The sequence below is a fragment of the Arachis hypogaea genome, chromosome 2, assembly GCF_003086295.3.
Source record: "Arachis hypogaea cultivar Tifrunner chromosome 2, arahy.Tifrunner.gnm2.J5K5, whole genome shotgun sequence".
Lineage (NCBI taxonomy): Eukaryota > Viridiplantae > Streptophyta > Magnoliopsida > Fabales > Fabaceae > Arachis > Arachis hypogaea.
This window is the reverse complement of record NC_092037.1, coordinates 52,771,420-52,790,135: the sequence shown is the minus strand read 5'-3', so window position 1 is coordinate 52,790,135 and position 18,716 is coordinate 52,771,420. Positions and strand designations below refer to the sequence as shown.

The window sequence follows — 18,716 nt, the reverse complement described above, 5'->3', positions numbered from 1 at the left end:
CTTGAATGCTTTTGTGCTTCTTTATTACTTGTTTGTTTATCTTAACCTACAAGTTTCCTTTAAAGTATCTCAAACACACTAGAATGAGTGAAGTGCATACTTCTTTTGTGTAATTGTGATATAGCTTTCAATGCTAGTGTGTGAATTCTATCCTACGCGCAACTTAGAATTCATGCATTATTTTCCTTAATGTCACAAACTAATTAACTCACTTCATTTTAGTGATTCTTACCTCATTCCAACAATCTATGCTACCTTGATTTTGCATTTAATCGTCTTACTATCCTGTTTTCTATCTTTCAGGATGATTCACCATAAGCAAAAAAGAGAAGCAGAAGAAAAAACAAGCAGCAGTCGGATGACTCACCAGCTGAAGATGGCAATCCGTGAAGTTGCCGTACCCCCCTTGATCATCTTTGAATGCACGGAGGACCGTGGGGAGGTCGTCCGACCAATCGGCCAATCTTGGGTGAAAATTTTTAATCCCAAACACTTTCAGATTTTATTTTTTTCTTCTTCTATTACTTGGTCTTTTAGAATTCTTAGTTGTATTTTTCTTGGTTTGTATATATTTTAGAGCTATATTTGCATTTTTCTTAGTTTATTGCATGTCTTTTCATATATATACATCTATATAATAAGCTTAGTCAAAATAATGAAATTTCCAAGACCATTCCTTTATAGGGAATTCCAGAATTGATTTGATTTAAAATATTTTTCATTAAACTAGCTTGAACTATATTGTGGAACATGGTTTTTGAGCTAAAAACACGCAACCTTGTGATTTTTGAGCCTAATTGTGTGGTAGCATCATATAACCACTATTTTCATCCTTGTGTGTTATTCTCTTTCTATGATTGTAATCTTTGATTTGTTTGATTCTTTATGTCCATTATTCCATGTATATATGCATTTATATGATTGAGGCCTTCATTTTAATTAGCTCACTCATCAAATGGCCTTACCCTTTTATCCACCATTGTTAGCCAATTTTGAGCCTATTTTAATCTCATTTGTTCTTTATTTTAGCACATCACTACCCCTAAGTAAAAAATCATAAATGTCCTTAATTTGGATCTTTGATTAGCTTAGACTAGTGAGAGTGAGTATCATCTAAGTGTGGGGAAGTTTGGAAACATTGGTTGAGGTAAAAGTGTATTTTGGATTTTTATTGAAAATCTTGGGAATTAGGTACATTTCATGTATTTAATACTTAAACCATATGCATTAGTCTCTTTTGTATATATTATGTTATTATAAAAAAAGAAAAAAAGAAGAAAAAAGAAAATAAGAAAAAAAAGAAAAAGAAAAAGAAGGAAAAGAAAAAAAAGAAAAAGAAAAAGAGAAAAAGAAAGCAATAAAAAAGGGACAAAATGCCTCTAAGTAAAGTAATTATAACAATGCATATGTATTGTGATTAAAAAGAGAATGCATGAGTGTGTGAAAAAGTAAATAATGGGTAGTTAGATTTGCATTTGAATTGTATAGGTTGTTATATGTGTTAGGAGAGAGAGTTTAAGTTAATCAAAGATTCAAATTTTAAGCTCACTTGACCATATACATCCTTACCTTTACCCTAGCCCCATTACAAGCTTGAAAAAGTCCTCATGATAATTGCATGCATGCATTGAATAATTGTTAATTGTTAGATGAAAGAGAAATCTTAAAAAGCATGATTATAGGAGAATTGAGTGAATCGACCCTAAACACTTGCGTGACTAGAGCGTATACATATCCAGTGAGGGGTTTGATTTCTCGATTCTATGTTTCCACCTATGATTATTTCTTATCTTGAAAGTTGTAAATTCTTTTCAATAACTCAATTCAATTGTCAATTTGACTTGGTTGTGCTTGCTTTAGCCCTTATGTTCATATATGTATTCTTGGAAATTGATTTATTTTGACCAAGTAGATGTATATAGTATTAGGTAGAGTAGTTACATGCATGTAGATAGATTGCATATAGATAGTTTGCTTTCAATAAATGTTGATGCCCTTGATCTTGTCTTTCTTGATGTATAGCATGAGGACATACTATTGTTTAAGTGTGGGGATATGATAAATTCACATTTTATAGTATTAATTTGCTTTAATGGGTGGATTTTATTAACTTCTCTTGCATTTATTAACTGAAATAGCATGGTTTTATGAATTTCTCCAAATTGTGCTTAAGAGTAAAAACAGTTTTTTTAGACGCTTAAATTACTAATTTTAATCCAATTTAATTCCATTCGATATATTGATGCGTTCGTTGAAGTGACTTCGGGTTTAGAAGGCAAATATGGATTGAAGAAGTGAGGAAAAATCATGCAAAAGTGCAGAATTCATGAAGAAATGGAGTTTGGAACTTTGCAGGTCCTGCGTACACGAGAGTGTGTCCGCGTACGCGACCGTGGATTTTGCAAGCTCACGTACGCGAGCATTTAGCTGCGTACGCAAGTCAATCAGAATGTGCCTCATTAATGAGAGCATGTAAGGGGCGATTTCTGAGGGCTTTGGGGCCCAATCCAATTCATTTATGATGCTATTGAACCCAGGATTGAAGGGGGATGAACCAAGTATTCATAATATAGTTTTAGCCATGTTTTAGGTTAGATTTTTAGAGAGAGAAGCTCTAACTTCTCTCTAGAATTTAGGATAGTTTAGGTCAAATTTTCTTAGATCTAAGTTTTAATTCTTGCTTTAGTTCAACTCTATTTATATTTCCTTGCTCTATTGTCTTAATTATCTTAGTTTTACTTGTTAATCTCTTTATTTTGTCAATTTTAGTTTTATGAACAATATTGTTAATTCCCTTTTTTAAAGCAATTTAATGTTTTATGTTTTCTTGTGGTTTAATTTAGTTGTTGTTATTGATTTCTTGCAATTGGTAGTCTTCGATTTTATTATTGTTGTAATTTACCATGCTCTTATTTTATGCATATCAAGTGTTTGATAAAATGTCTCTCTCGGTTTTATGGTAGATTTTTAGCACTTTTGGTTTGGTATTGAGGACTTAGGTGCCTTAATGTCATTGATGTCCAATGTAATTGGTAATTTTGGGTCGTTAGTCAGTTTTTGGATCATCTATAACCATTTCATTTCTTCCTCCGATGTTAGAGAAAAGCTAAGTGGAATTGACTCTTCTAATTGCCATGTTGTGGTCAATGATCTAGATAGAAAACCTTAACTCTTAACCCTTGCCAAGAGTGTCTTTTAGCATTTATATTATCTTAGTTGTTAGCTTTACTTTCTTGCAATTTACATTTTCCGTTCATCATTCTAAAATCCCAAAAAATATCTCATAACCAATAATATACACATTTCCCTACAATTTCTTTGAGAGACGATCCGAGATCTAATACTCTCGGTATTTTTATTGGTTTGACTTAAGTGACAAACAAATTAAACTTTGATTGAGAGTTATCTGTTGGTTTGGAACTATACTTGCAACGTAATTATTTTGTAAAAATTTTGAGCCGACAATTTTTCTCCATTAGTTCCTCCCACAAGAAGTACTTGGCATCAACGAAAAGCTTCTTAACTTGCTGTTTTGTGTACTCCTTGGGGATGAACCTCATGGCCTTGTAGTTTGCAATGTCTGCAAACCATAGAGCCCTCTGAATAACAAAGAGCTGCTCATCTAGAAAAGTCTCGGTCACAAGAGTGGGTTGTCGCATTCTCTCTTCAGGCTCAATCCTGGAAAGATGGTCAGCCACATGGTTCCCTGATCCTTTCCTGTCTCTAATCTCAATATCAAACTTCTGAAGAAAGATCACGTACCTAATCAACCTTGGCCTAGCATCTTGTTTGATAAGAAAGTACATAAGAGCAGCATGGTCAGTAAAAATAATAACCTTAGAACCAATCAAATAGGACCTAAACTTATCAAAAGCAAAAACTACAGCTAATAACTCATTTTCTGTAGTTGTGTAATTATTTTGCGCATCATTTAGCACACGGCTAGCATAGTAAATGACATGCACAAGCTTGTCTTGTCTCTGTCCTCAGATAGCTCCTATAGCATGATCACTGGCATCACACATCAATTCAAATGGTAAATCCCAGTTAGGAGGAGCTATGATGGGAGTAGAGACAAGCTTAACTTTCAGAGTCTCAGAAGCATGCAAACAATCATCATCAAAATAAAAAGGAATGTCTGCAACCAAGAGGTTGTTCAAAGGCTTCGCAATCTTAGAAAAATCCTTTATAAATCTACTATAAAAGCCTGTATGTCCTAAGAAACTCCGGATTGCCTTTGCATTAGTAGGTGGTGGTAATTTTTCAATTACCTCTACCTTAGCCTTGTCAACCTCTATTCTTTACTTTAAATCCGGTGTCCAAGAACAATACCTTTAGTTGCCATAAAATTGCACTTTTTCCAATTCAAAACAAGGTTTGTTTCTTGGCACCATTTAAAGACCAAGAAAAGATGTCTCAGGCAAGAATCAAAAGGATTACCTAATACAGAAAAATCATCCATAAATACCTTAATAAACTTTTCAACCATGTCGGAAAATATGGAAAGCATGTATCTCTGAAAAGTCGCTGGGGCATTACATAGTCCAGACGGCATCCTCCGGTAAGCAAAACACTAAAGGAGCATGTGAATGCCGTCTTCTCTTAGTCTTCAGGGTCCACTACAATCTGATTATAGCCAGAATAACTATCCAAAACATAATAATATGCATGTCCAGCTAACCTTTCAAGCATCTGATCAAAAAAAGACAAGGGGAAGTGATCCTTCCTTGTTACAGTGTTGAGCCTCCTGTAATCAATGCACATACACAAACCCATGATAGTTCTTGTAGGAATAAGCTCATTATTTTCATTCTTGACCACTGTCACTCCTCTTTTCTTGGGAACCACTTGCACCGGACTCACCCGTGGACTGTCAGAAATTGGGTAAATTATCTCGACTTCCTAAAGCTTCATAACTTCTTTTTAGAGCACCTCTTTCATAGTTGGATTGAGCCGCCTTTATGGTTGCACTACCAGTTTAGCATCTTCCTCAAGTAAGATCTTGTGCATACACTTAGTCGGACTAATCCCTTTCAAATCACTAATGGTCCACCCAAGAGCTGTTTTGTGGCTTCTAAGCACCTTTATCAAAGCATCCTCTTCATCATGACTTAAAGAGGAGCTAATAATCACTGGATAAGAATCATGCTGCCTAGAAATTCATACTTTAAAGAGGGAAGTTAGGGCTTCAACTCAAGCTTTGGTGGACCTTTCTCCTTACTAAGCGTGTTTGGCTCCCCTTTTGGTGGTGGTGAATCATCAATTTCTAGCAAACCTCCAAAGGGGGTTCCAAAGCACCATCAAGCTCTTCCGCTTCAAAGGGCTCTTGAATTAATGGCTCAATAAGATCAACTCTCATACATCCCTCAAAATCACTAGGATGTTGCAAGGTCTCAAGCACATTAAGCACATCAATAAGGGCTCTTCCTATAGCTAAAAAGGGTCTTCCTAAAATAATAGAGGCATTCTTGTCCTCTTTCATATCTGGTATAACAAAATTAGCAGGAAAAATAAAAGGTTCTACTTTCACCAGTAAATTTTCAACAACTCAAAGAGGGAATTTAATTAAATGTTCAGCAAGTTAAAAAGAAATACGAGTGGGTTTTACCTCATCTATTTGGAGCTTTTGATGTATAAATTTTCATCGATCTAGAGTTCTTCAATAAATTGAATCACTTCGTTGCAAGTATAGTCTAGACCAACAATGGATCCTCCATCAAAGTTTAATTTTGGTTGTCATAAGTTCAACCCAATAAAAATAACCAAGAGTATTAGTCCCAGGTCGTTCTCCCTAGGAATTACAATTGAATGCTCAATTATTGGTTATGAGTTTCATGGGGTTGGGTTGATAAAAAGGCAAGAAATTAAATGGCAAGAAAATGAAAACAACTAAAGATAACAACTACTAAAAAGAGATATTCATGGCAAGGATTGAGAATCAAGGCTTTCTATCTTAGTCATTAATCATATCATAATAATTACCAAGAGCTAATCATATTTCGTTATCTCTAACATCGGAAGAAAGTCAAATAAGCCTAGTTAATCCCAATCCATAGGTAATGTTAATGGATACAAGACTAACTAATCACTCTAGATCACTAATCTAAATTGGGTATTAATGACTCAAGATTGCCTAATTTCTCTTTCCGAGCCAAGAATGCACAAAATCTACTCTAAAGTCCAACCAAGTATTTTGTCAAACACTTGGAAGGCACAAATGAAAAGCATAGTAAAATTGCAAAGAATAATAAATTCTACAACTACCCAATGCAAGAAAATGACAACAGCAACTCAAACAAGCAAGAAAGAAACATAAAAAGACATCAATTGGATTAAAGGAAATGAAAATAAACAAAAGTGTTCATAAACTAAAAAATGGCATAAAAGAGAAATTAACAAAAAGAAACTAAGAGGACAAAAATGTAAGAACAAGAAATTGCAAAGAAAACTAGATGAAAACAAGAATTAAAACCTAAATCTAAGAGAGTTTAACCTAAATCTACCCTAATTCTAGATAGAAGAAGGAGCTTCTCCCTCTAAAAAACTACCCTAAAACATGGTCCTAAGCTATACTAATTTCTCCCTGGTGCACGAATTCCCACACTTCGTACAACTGAACCAGCAAGTGCACTGGGTCATCCAAGTAATACCTGAGCGAGTCAGGGTCGATCCCACGAGGATTGTGGTTTGAAGCAAGCTATGGTTATCTTGTAGATCTTAGTCAGGCGGATAGAAAAGTTGTTGGATTTGTTTAAATGCATAAAAAGAATAAAGAGATCTAAACTAGGTTGACCTGTTTGCAATGATAAGAAGATGGTTAAGGCATGGATATGCTTTATCCTTTTGGATTAATCCGGTCTTACTGTCATCTTCAACTGTGAATGATTTCTTCTATGTCAGGCTATATGTGATTGATGCTGGTTGAGAGGTCGCTAATGCTCCTCTAGATCTGAACCCCAGGGTTAGTGTGGATCGATTCTGATTGAGTGTGAAGCTCCTACAGTTCATTCTCCTTAGTGATCCTACTCAAAATGCCACAGAGAAGGTCGAATCTTCCGAATCAGAGAATGATGCGCCTTTGGGTTCTAACCTCTACCACAAAGACTCTAATCTCCCTATACCTCGGCTGATTTGATGTTTCGAGAAGTCCCCAATGAAATCGTGGATTAGCCATCTAAGAGATGTATAATCAAGCTAGTAGTTCAATGCTTTCCAGTCACGTATTCACTTGAACCCAAGAAGAACACGGGTTGTTATCAAGCACGCGATCTTAGATTGAAGAACGAAGATGATTGTCACGGGTCATCCCATTCATCAGGTTGAAGAATGAAGATACATCTTAGAATTGAATCAAACACGGATTGAAGAGAAATAGTAATACTTTTATTAATCCATAAAACTCAGCAGGGCTCCTCCCCTCAACCTAGGAGGTTTAGAAACTCATACTGATAGGAAATACAATGATAAATGAAAATGCTGTAAAAGTCCTTGGAATATTATGTAAAATATCCTTTAAATACTAAACTAATGACTAAGGATTACATAAGAAGGGTAAAACGGTCTTTTAGTGCTAAAATAAACTTTTTGGGCCCACTTGGTGAGTGTTTGGGCTAATCTTTGATGAGATCCACGAGCTAGGAGGGCTTTAGGGCGTTGAACACTGGCTAGGGGAAACTCTTTGGACGTTTGGATGCTGGTCTCCCCTTGGTGGGCATTGGACGCCTGGATTAGGGTAGATAGCCGGCATTGAATGCCAGTTTTGGGCCTTTTATTCTGAAGCAAAGTATAAAATATTATATATTTCTGGATAGCTCTGGATGTTAGCTTTCCATAGCTGCTGAGAACGCTCCATTTGGATGTCTGTATCTCCAGAAAAACTCTTTCGACTGCAAGGAGGTCAAATCCGGACAGCATCTGCAGTGCTTTCTCTGCCTCTGAATCAGATTTTTGCTCCAACTCCTCAATTTTAGCCAGAAAATCCCTGAAATTGCATAAAAACACACAAACTCATAGTAGAATCCAAAAATATAAATTTAAGACTAAAACCTATGAAAATATAGTAAAACTTAAATAAAACATACTAAAAATAAAAACTACATGAAAACAATGCCAAAAAGCGTATAAAATATCCACTCATCACAACAACAAACTTAAACTGTTGCTTATCCCCAAACAACAGAAAACAAAGTAGGTAAAAAGAATAGTAAGATACAATAAATCTCAGAGTTTTCAATGAAGCTCAGTTTCAATTAAATGAGCGGGACTTAGTAGCTTTTTGCTTCTGAATAGTTTTGACATCTCACTATCCATTGAAACTCAGAAGTGTTGGCATCTTTAGAAACTTAGAATCCAGATGATATTATTGAATCTCCTCGTTTAGTTCTTTTTTATTCTTGAACATAGCTTTTTAGAGTCTTGGTCGTGGCCCTAAGCACTTTGTTTTCCAATATTACCACCGGATATATAAATGCCACAGACACTTTAACTGGGTAAACCCTTTCGAATTTTGATCCAGCTTTGCTAGAATCCCCAGATAGAGGTGTCCAGAGTTCTTAAGCACACTCTTTTTGCTTTGGATCACGACGTCAACTGCTCAGTCTCAAGCTTTTCACTTGACACCTTCACATCACACAGCACATGGTTAGGGACAGCTTAGATGAGCCACTTAGGCCAGGATTTTGTTTCCTTTAGGCCCTCCTAACCATTGATTCTCAAAGCCTTGGATCCTTTTACCCTTGCCTTTTGGTTTAAAGGTGTTATTGGCTTTTTGCTCTTGCCTTTTGATTTAAAGAGCTATTGGCTTTTTTGCTTTTTATTTCTTTTAGTTTTTTCGCATGCATATATATATATATATATATATATATATATATATATATGTATATATATATATATAATTTTTTATTGCAATATGCTTTTTCTTTTTCTTTTTGCTGCTTTTTCTTGCTTCCAGAATCAATTTTTTTTGGATTTTTCAGATTACCAATAATACTTCACTTTTATCATTATTCTTTCAAGAGCCAAAATTCATAAATTCTAACTTCAAATATGCATTGTTCATTCATACATTCAGAAAACAAAAGTAATGCCACCACATCAAAATAATTGACTATTCTTATTATTAAACTCGAAAATCATGAATCTCTCAATTCTTTTTAAATAAAATTTTCTTTTAAGTAAGGTGAGAGAGATATGGAACATTTTATAGCCTTAAGGCATAGATGATCATGCAACAAGAACAAGAGAACAGACAATAAAACATAACAGAAAACAGAAAAATAACATAAGAGAAAAGGGAATTAAGAAAACGAATCCACCTTAATGGTGGCGGCTAGTACTCCTCCTTGAGGATCCAATGTAATACTTGATCTCTTCAATGCCACGCCCTTGTCTCTGTTGTTCCTCCCTCATAACTCTTTGTTATTCCCTCATGGCTCTTTGATATTCTCTTATTTTATGGAGGGTATTGGAATGATCTTGATGTTCCATCCTCAACTGATCTATGTTATTGCTTAGTTCTCCAAGAGAAGTGTGCCATTGATCCCAATAGCTTTGAGGAGGAAAATACATTCCTTGAGGTACCTCAGGGATCTCATGTTGAGGCGGCTCCACATGCTCATATTGTGGTTCATGTGCTGGCTCTCTAGTGTGCTGCATCCTACCTTTAGTGATGGACTTGTCCTCTTAATAGGAATGTCACCTTCTATTACAATTCCAGCTAAATTGTATAGATGACATATAAGATGAGGGAAAGCTAACCTTGATTTGGTGGAGGGCTTGTCTGCCATTTTGTACAACTCTTGAGGTATCACCTCATGTACTTCCACGTCCTCTCCGAGCATGATGCAATGGATCATGATAGCTCAGTCTATGGTCATTTCGGACCGGTTGCTAGTAGGGATGATAGAGCGTTAAATAAACTCCAACCACCCTCTAGCTATGGGCTTGAGGTCAGGCCTTCTCAGTTGGACAGGCTTGCCTTGGAAATCCCTTTTTCACTGTGCTCCTTCCACACAGATGTCTGAGAGCACCTGATCTAGCCTTTGATAAAAGTTAACTCTCCTAGTGTAAGGATGTAGATCTCCTTGCATCAAAGGTAAGTTGAATGCCAACCTCACACTTTTCACGCTAAAATCTAAGATTCTCTCTCAGACCATGGTGCTCCAATTCTTGGAATTTGGGTTCACACTAATGTTATGATTTTTAGTAACCCATGCATTAGCATATAACTCTTGCACCATTAAGATCCCAACCTCTTGGATGGAATTGGTTAGGACTTCCCAACCTCTTCTTCGGATCTTTCTTCAGATTTATGGATACTCATTCTTCTTAAGCCTGAAAGGGACCTCAGAAATCACTTTCTTCTCAGCCACTACTTCATAGAAGTGGTCTTGGTGGGCTTTGGTGATGAATCTCTCCATCTCCCAAGATTCAGAGATATCAGATATGACATTTCCTTTCCTCTTTTTAGAGGATTCTCCAACCTTGGGTGCCATAATGGAAAGTAAAAAGCAATACTTTTCCCACACCAAACTTAAAAGCTTTGCTCGTCCTCGAGTAAAAATAAGTAAAAGAGAAGAATATAGTAGAATAAGAAGAAATTAGAAGGAGAAAGTGGGAGAAGGCAATTCGGCCAAGGGGGCTTTAGAGGGTATGAGAGGTGTCTGTATGAAGGGTTAGAATGAGGGGTGTTTATAGGAGTGGACTAGGGTTAGGTTCGGTCATGGGTGGGGTAAAAGGGAGGGAAATTTGATTTTAAAGTGGGTGGACGTTGGTGGGAGTTATGATGGTTTTGGGGAAGTGATATGGATGTGATTGGGTTAGGGTTTATAGGGAAGAGTATATGGGAAAGTGTTAAAAGAAGAGAGAAGAAGTAGGGTAGGTAGAGATGCTGTGGGACCCACTGGTCCTGAGAGGTTAGGAAATTCAGATTTCCTGCCCTCTGCATTGGCATTTGAATGCCTAGAGTCTACTCCCTAGATGGCATTCAATGCGAGCAATACTCCATCTAGAGTGTTCTATTTTCACTGTTGAACATTTCTGTCTCTGTTTTGACTGCTGCACATGATAATGAACCTAAAGAAATAACTTAAAGAAAAAGAAATTAAAAGAAATAAAAATAACTAATTAGGGTTGGGTTGCCTCCCAACAAGTGCTTCTTTAACGTCATTAGCTTGATGGTTAGCTCCTTACAGAAGTGAGTTTGGGCTCAGAATTTTCCCCTTACAGTGAACTTTCTACCCGTCTTCTCATGAATGAGCTCCACATGCTCTAGAGACAGTACACGACTCACTGTATGTGGTATGACTGGTTTCTTAGTGAAGACAACTCTCATGCCAGGTGAGAGGCCTTCAGTTGGGACTTTCTTGTCACTCCAGCCTTTAGGTACTTTCTTTCTAGTACCTTTGTTCTCAGTGCTTGTTAATAACTGCCCAACTCTAAACATAGAATTGATGTTTGGGTGTTTTGTAAAGCTCTGCACTGAACGAGATGGTTGGAACACTAAGTATTGTACAGTTATTTCTCTTTTCTCACAGGGAGAGTTGGGGTGAGGAATCTTGAACAAGATGTGATCCTCCCCTAGTTGTAGAGTCAGTTCTCCTTTAGCTACATCAATGATAGCATTGGCAGTGGTTAGGAAAGGTCTTCCAAGAATGATGGATTCATCCTCATCTTCCCTAGTATCCAAGACTATGAAGTTTGCAGGGATGTAATGCTCTTCAACCTTTACCAATGCATCCTCTACTATGCCATATGGCTTCTTCATTAACTTGTCTGCCATCTCCAGAGAGATGTTTGCAGCTTGTATCTCAAAGATTCCTAACTTCTCCATTATAGAGAGTGGCATGAGATTTATACTTGACCCTAGGTCACACAGAGCCATTTCAAAGGTCATGGTGCTTATGGTGCAAGGGATTAGGAAGCGTCCGGGATCCCGAAGCTTCTGAGGTAATCTCTGCTAAACCAAAGCAATTAGTTCTTTGGTAAGCACTGGAGGTTCTTCCACTAGAGATTTTGTACTAAATAGCTTGGCATTTAGCCTCATGAGAGCTCCTAGGTACCGACCAACTTGCTCTTTCCTAGTGTTTTCATCCTCATCAAAGGATAAGTGTTCATCAGAACTCATGCACTGCTGGAGTGCATGCAAAAGAACCTCTATGGTCTCTATATGAGCCTTGGCTTCCTTTATTTCTTGGATAGGGATTTCTTGAGTAGATATTCAGCACTTAGAGGGTGTACCATTACTAGCATTCAACACCAGCTCTAGTGGTTCTTTAGGCGTTGAACGCCCATCATGCATCCCCTCACTGGCGTTAAATGCCAATTCCTTTATCCTTTTGGGCGTTGAATGCTCAGCAGGGGTATCCTTACTGGCGTTCAACACCAGCTTCCTTATCTAATTGGGCGTTGAACGCCTAGTGAGGGCTTCCTTACTGGCGTTTAGTGCCAGAGTCCCTACTTGTTTGGGCGTTGAACGCCCAGCCAGTATTCCCTGGCTGGCGTTCAACGCCAGCTCTGCCACCAGGATGGGCATTGAACTCCCAGTGAGGGCTTCTTTACTGGTGTTCAGCGTCAAGCTATCATCCAATTTGGGCGTTGAACGCCCAGTGATATCTTCCTCACTGGCGTTCAATGCCTTCCTAATCACTCCAGATTTGGCCTCAGCCTCAGTGGTGATGGCCTTGCACTATTCTCTTGGGTTCACCTCAGTGTTACTAGGAAGAGTGTCAGGAGGAGTCTCAGGGATCCTCTTGCTTAGCTGACTAATTTGTAACTCCAAGTTTCTGATGGAAGACCTTGTTTCAGTTATGAAACTATGAGTGGTCTTTGAGACCTTGGAGACTATAGTGACTAAGTTAGAAAAGCTCTGCTTAGGAGTTTCCATCTTCCCTTGGGAAGATGGGAATGGTGGCCTGTTGTTGAACCTATTATGGGTTCTTCTACCTTGATTGTTGTTGAAGCCTTGTTGAGGCTTCTGTTGATCCTTCCATGAAAGGTTAGGATGATTCCTCCATGAGGGATTGTAGCTGTTTTCATAGGGTTCTCCCGTGTAATTCACCTCTTCCATGATGGATTGGTCTGGATCATAAGCTTCTACTTCAGAAAAAGCTTCTTGAGTGCTGCCAGATGTAGTTTACATTCCAGTCAAATGTTGAGAGATCATATTGACCTGTTGGGTTAAGATCTTGTTCTGAGCCAAAATGACATTCAGAGTATCAACTTCAAGAACTTCTTTCTTCTGAAGTACCCCATTACTTACAGGATTTCTTTCAGAAGTGTACATAAATTGGTTGTTTGCAACCATGTCAATGAGTTCTTTTGCCTCTTCAGGCGTTTTCTTCCTGTGGAGTGATCCACCAGCAGAGTTATCCAGTGACATCTTGGATATCTCAGAAAGGCCATCATAGAAGATGTCTAGTGTGGTCCAGTCTGAGATCATGTTGGGAGGACATCTTCTGATAAGTTGCTTGTATCTCTCCCAAGCTTCATAGAGGGATTCACCTTCTTTTTGTCTGAAAGTTTAAACTTCCACCCTAAGTCTGCTCAACTTTTGAGGTGGGAAAAATTTGGTCAAGAATGCATTGACCACCTTCTCCCATGTGTCAAGACTCACTTTAGGTTGAGAATCTAACCACAATCTAACTCTCTCTCTTACAGCAAAAGGAAAGAGCATAAGTTTATAGACCTCAAGACTCACTCCATTGGTCTTAACTGGGTCACATATCTGCAAGAAGTCATATAAGAATTTATTTGGATCTTTTTGTGGAAGTTCATAGTACTGGCAGTTCTGTTGAACTAATATCACCAGTTGAGGTTTCAGCTCAAAGTTGTTAACTCCAATGGCAAGTATAGAGATACTTCTGCCATAGAAGTTAGAGGTAGGCTTGGTGTAAGCACCAAGAACCTTTTTTGCCTCTCCTTCATGATTAGGTTTGGCTGCCATGTTGTCTGCTTCTTGTTCAAAATTTTCTGAGAGATTTCTTCCGGAGTGTTATGCTTTAACTTGTTGTAAGCTCTTCCTTAAAGTCCTCTCAAGGTTAGGATCAAGATTAAAGAGAGGCTCTTTATCTCTGTTCTTGCTCATTAACAAGAAGACATAGATACAACAAGAAAGGAAGCTTCTATGCTAGAGGACAGAGAACTCCCAGTGAGATGTGAAAAAGAAGAGAAAGAAGAATGAAGATAGAAGAAGGAGAAGAAGAATTCGAATATTAGAAATAAAAAGAGAAACAAGAATTAAATATTTTTTTATTTATTAATTAAATTTGAAAATTAAAGTTAATTAACTAAAAAGTTTTGAAAATTAATTAATGAATTTCGAAAAAGAGGAGGGAGAAATAAAAGAAGGATTTTTGAAAATTAGAAGAGAGAGGAATTAGTTAGGAAGTTTTGAAAAAGAAAAAAGAGAAAATAACTAACTAATTAAGAAAGATTTGAATTTAAGATAAGATAGAAAATTAGAGAAGATTTGAATTTAAAATTTGAAATTAGAAAAGATAAGATAAGAAACTAAAAAGATTTGAAAAAGATTTGATTGTAAAATTTGAAATTAGTAAAGATAAGATAAGAATTTGAAAAGATTTGAAAAAGATAAGATTTAAAATTTGATTTTTCGAAAAAGATTTGATTTTAAAATTTAAATTTTGAAATTTTAAATTTTAAATTTTGAAATTGAATTTTAAAATTTGAATTCAAAACAAGATAAGATAATACTTTGAAAAAGATATGATTTTTGAAAATGTTTAATTTTGAAAAGATTTGAATTTTGAAAATTTAAAACTAAGAAAAGATAAGATATGATTTTGAAATTGAAATTTGAAAAATTTGTTGAGAATTTCAAAAATTGAAGTGAAAAGATAGAAAAGATATTATTTTTTTATTTCTGAATTTAATGAAGAAAGAGAAAAACAACAAAAAGACACCAAACTTAAAAATTTTAGATCTAAGACACCTAGTGTGCAAAAATTAAGAAGAAAAACACAAAGAGACACCAAACATAAACATTTTAAGATGAAAACAAGAAGAAAAATAAGAACACTTTGAAGATCAAGAAGAACACCAAGAACAAAACTCAAAGAATTCAAAGAAAACAAGAACATGCAAAAGACACCAAACTTAAAATTTTTGAAAACCAAAGAGACAATTTTCGAAAAACTTTAAAAGAAAAACACAAGAATAAAAACAAAAGACTCAAACCAAAAATAAAGATTAAATAAAGAAAAGAAAAGGTTTTTGAAAAAATTTTGAATTTTTTTGAAAAAGAAAAAGAAAATAAAGACTCAAATAAAATTAAAGACAATACCTAATCTAAGCAACAAGATAATCCGTCAGTTGTCCAAACTCGACCAATCCTCGGCAACGGTGCCAAAAACTTAGTGCACGAATTTCCACACTTCGTATAACTGAACCAGCAAGTGCATTGGGTCGTCCAAGTAATACCTGAGTGAGTCAGGGTTGATCCCACAAAAATTGTAGTTTGAATCAAGCTATGGTTATCTTGTAGATCTTAATCAGGCGGATAGAAGAGAAGTTGGATTTGTTTAAATGCATAAAAAGAATAAAGAGATCTAAACTAGGTTGACCTGTTTGCAATGATAAGAAGATGGTTAAGGCTTGGAGATGCTTTATCCTTCTGGATTAATCCAGTCTTACTGTCTTCTTCAACTGTGAATGATTTCTTCTATGGCAGGCTGTATGTGATTGACACCGGTTGAGAAGTCGCCAATGCTCCTCCAGATCTGAACTCCAGGGTTAGTGTGGATCCATTCTAATTGAGGGTGAAGCTCCTGCAGTTCATTGGATTTTTTATTTTAATAAATAAAATAATTATAATAATTACCAAAATAAATAATTTAAAAAATATTTACTGAAATAAATATCCCTCTCTTATCTCGTTTACACTGTAAACGAGATAATTTTACATGTATCTCGTTTACAGTGTAAACGAGATAAGACGGGTGGACGCAAATTGCGTATATGTAAACGAGATAATACGGGTGGACGTGAATTGCGTATATCTCGTTTACAGTGTAAACGAGATACATGTATTTTTTTAAAAAAATAAAAATAATAAAAATATTAATATTATCAATAATCCAAATTTTTAGCATGCAATTAGTACATAAAAAGGTTGGTAGAAGAGATTAAAATGAATATGTTTGATCAATTAGTATTAAAAAAGGTTGATGGGACAGTAGAAGAGAATTGAAACGGTTATCTCTCACGTTATCTCCCACTATCCACTGACTATCCCATCAATCTCTTCTAACAATTGGCAAACGATTATTTTTATTTTTCAAATTTAAATAAATCCAATTGGATCATAATTTAATTTAAAATTTTTTAAAATTGATATGTTTGATCAATTAATACTAAAAAAGAGTACATACAAAATTTTAGTTTAAATAATGATCCAATTGGATTAATTTCAATTTGAAAAATAAAAATAACCGTTTGCCTATAAGAGATGGATGGAATATTAGTAAGAGAATGGAAATAGTTATCTCTCACGTTATTTCCCACTATCCACATGAGAGATAACCGTTTCAATTCTCTCCCTACTATTTCATCAATCTAACAATTGGAAATAGTTATTTTTATTTTTTAAATTTAAATCTATCTAATTAGATCATAATTTAAAATTTTAATTATAAAAATTATAATATAAATGAGAAAATATTATGAGAAATTTTCATTGGCCCAATAAAAAATAAATATATTTGGTGTTGGAGGTGGAAAATTGAAGCACGAGGAATATGTGAGTGTTTTCTTTTTCTTTTATAAAAAAATAAATGAATATAAAAAGTAGAGGATGCTTTTCTTGCCGCTATTTTCGACTGTATTATTATGTTGTTTCATTTGGTCTATCCAACCCCACTTTCACATTACTTTTCAGTCACGTATTCACACGAACCCAAGAAGAACACGGGTGGTTGTCAAGCACGCGGTCTTAGATTGAAAAATGAAGATTATTGTCACGGGTCATCTCATTCATCAGGTTGAAAAACGAAGATACATCTTAGAATTGAATCAAACACGGATTGAAGAGAAATAGTAAAACTTTTATTAATCCATAAAACTCAGCAGGGCTCCTCCCCTCAAACTAGGAGGTTTAGGAACTCATACTGATAGGAAATACAATGATAAACAAAAAATGCTATAAAAGTCCTTGGAAGATTATGTAAAATATCCCTTAAATACTAAACTAATGACTAAGGATTATATAAGAAGGGTAAAACAGTCTTTTAGTGTTAAAATCCACTTCTTGGGCCCACTTGGTAAGTGTTTGGGCTGAGTTTTGATGAGATCCACGAGATAGAAGGGCTCTAGGGCGTTGAACACTGGCTAGGGGCACCTCTTTGGATGTTTGGATGCTGGTCTCCCTTTGGTGGGCGTTGGACGCCTGGACTGGGGTAGATGGCTGGCGTTGAACGCCAGTTTTGGGCCTTTTTTCTGAAGTAAAGTATAAATTATTATATATTTTCTGGAAAGATCTGGATGTTAGCTTTCTGTAGCTGTTGAGAACGCTCCATTTGGTTGTCTATAGCTCCAAAAAAGCTCTTTCGAGTGTAAGGAGGTCAGATCCGGACAGCATCTGCAGTGCTTCCTCTGCCTCTGGATCAGACTTTTGCTCCAGCTCCTCAATTTCAGCCAGAAAATACCTGAAATTGCATAAAAATACACAAACTCATAGTAGAAACAAAAAATGTGAATTTAACACTAAAACCTATGAAAACTTAGTAAAACTTAAATAAGACATACTAAAAACTATATGAAAACAATGCCAAAAGGCGTATAAAATATCTGCTCATCACTCTCTCCTTTTTCTCCTTGATCTTGGCCTCTAATAGCATCAGAAATGAGTTGGACTTGGGCCTTTATGGCTTAGAAATCACCCCAGCATATTCACTTTAATGAGGTCACGTGACACTTGTCACGCGTATGTGTGGGTGACGCGTACGCGTCGCCTGGCAGATTTTCTTTCCACGCGCACGCGTGTGCCACATATATGTGTCGCCATGAATTCTGCAAATCCTCATTTCTTCATGAATTCTCCACTTTCCATGCTTTTCTCTTCACTTCTTCCATCCAATCCTTGCCTTATGAACCTGAAATAACTCAATAAATATATCAAGGCATCGAATGGAATTAAGGTGATGATTGTGATTAGAGAGATTGGATTGCCAAGGAATTGGGATCCAATCAATTACAATCCGCCATAGATCTACTCATATGATAGAGAAGGAAATTGAGGCCCATTTAATTCATAGTGGATTATGATATCTCCAATCCCTAATGAATCTTTCTCTTTTATTTTCTTCAATTTAGATTTCCCTAAATTCACTTTAATTGCAATTGTTTACTGCTTTCTTGATTCCCAACACCCAAATCCCAATTTACGTTTCATGCAATTTAAATTTTGTTGCCATTTACATTTGTGCCTTTATTTTCTTGCATTTTAAGATTCAACGCATTTACATTTCTTGCACTTTAAGCTTCTGCCCTTTTACTTTTCAGCATTTAAGTTTAAGTACTTTACATTCAAGTCTTTATCCTTTCCTTTCCAGTATTTATACTTCAGCACTTTACATTTTGTTGCTTTACTTTCATTGTGAATTTACTTTCTGCTCATTTAATTTCACTAAACTCTTCCAAATATTAGCTTTACTAGACTCATCACCCAACTAAAATTGCTTGATCCATCAATCCCTCTGGGA

General features: G+C 35.9%; 1 non-coding gene across 1 annotated transcript; it reads left to right on the top strand.

The window, feature by feature from the left end:
- The first annotated feature begins 13,431 nt into the window (after positions 1 to 13,431).
- Positions 13,432 to 13,540, top strand: LOC112764969 (small nucleolar RNA R71). The gene has a single exon (XR_003183420.1). It is a non-coding gene; the product is annotated as a small nucleolar RNA R71 (small nucleolar RNA).
- The last annotated feature ends 5,176 nt before the right edge of the window (positions 13,541 to 18,716 follow it).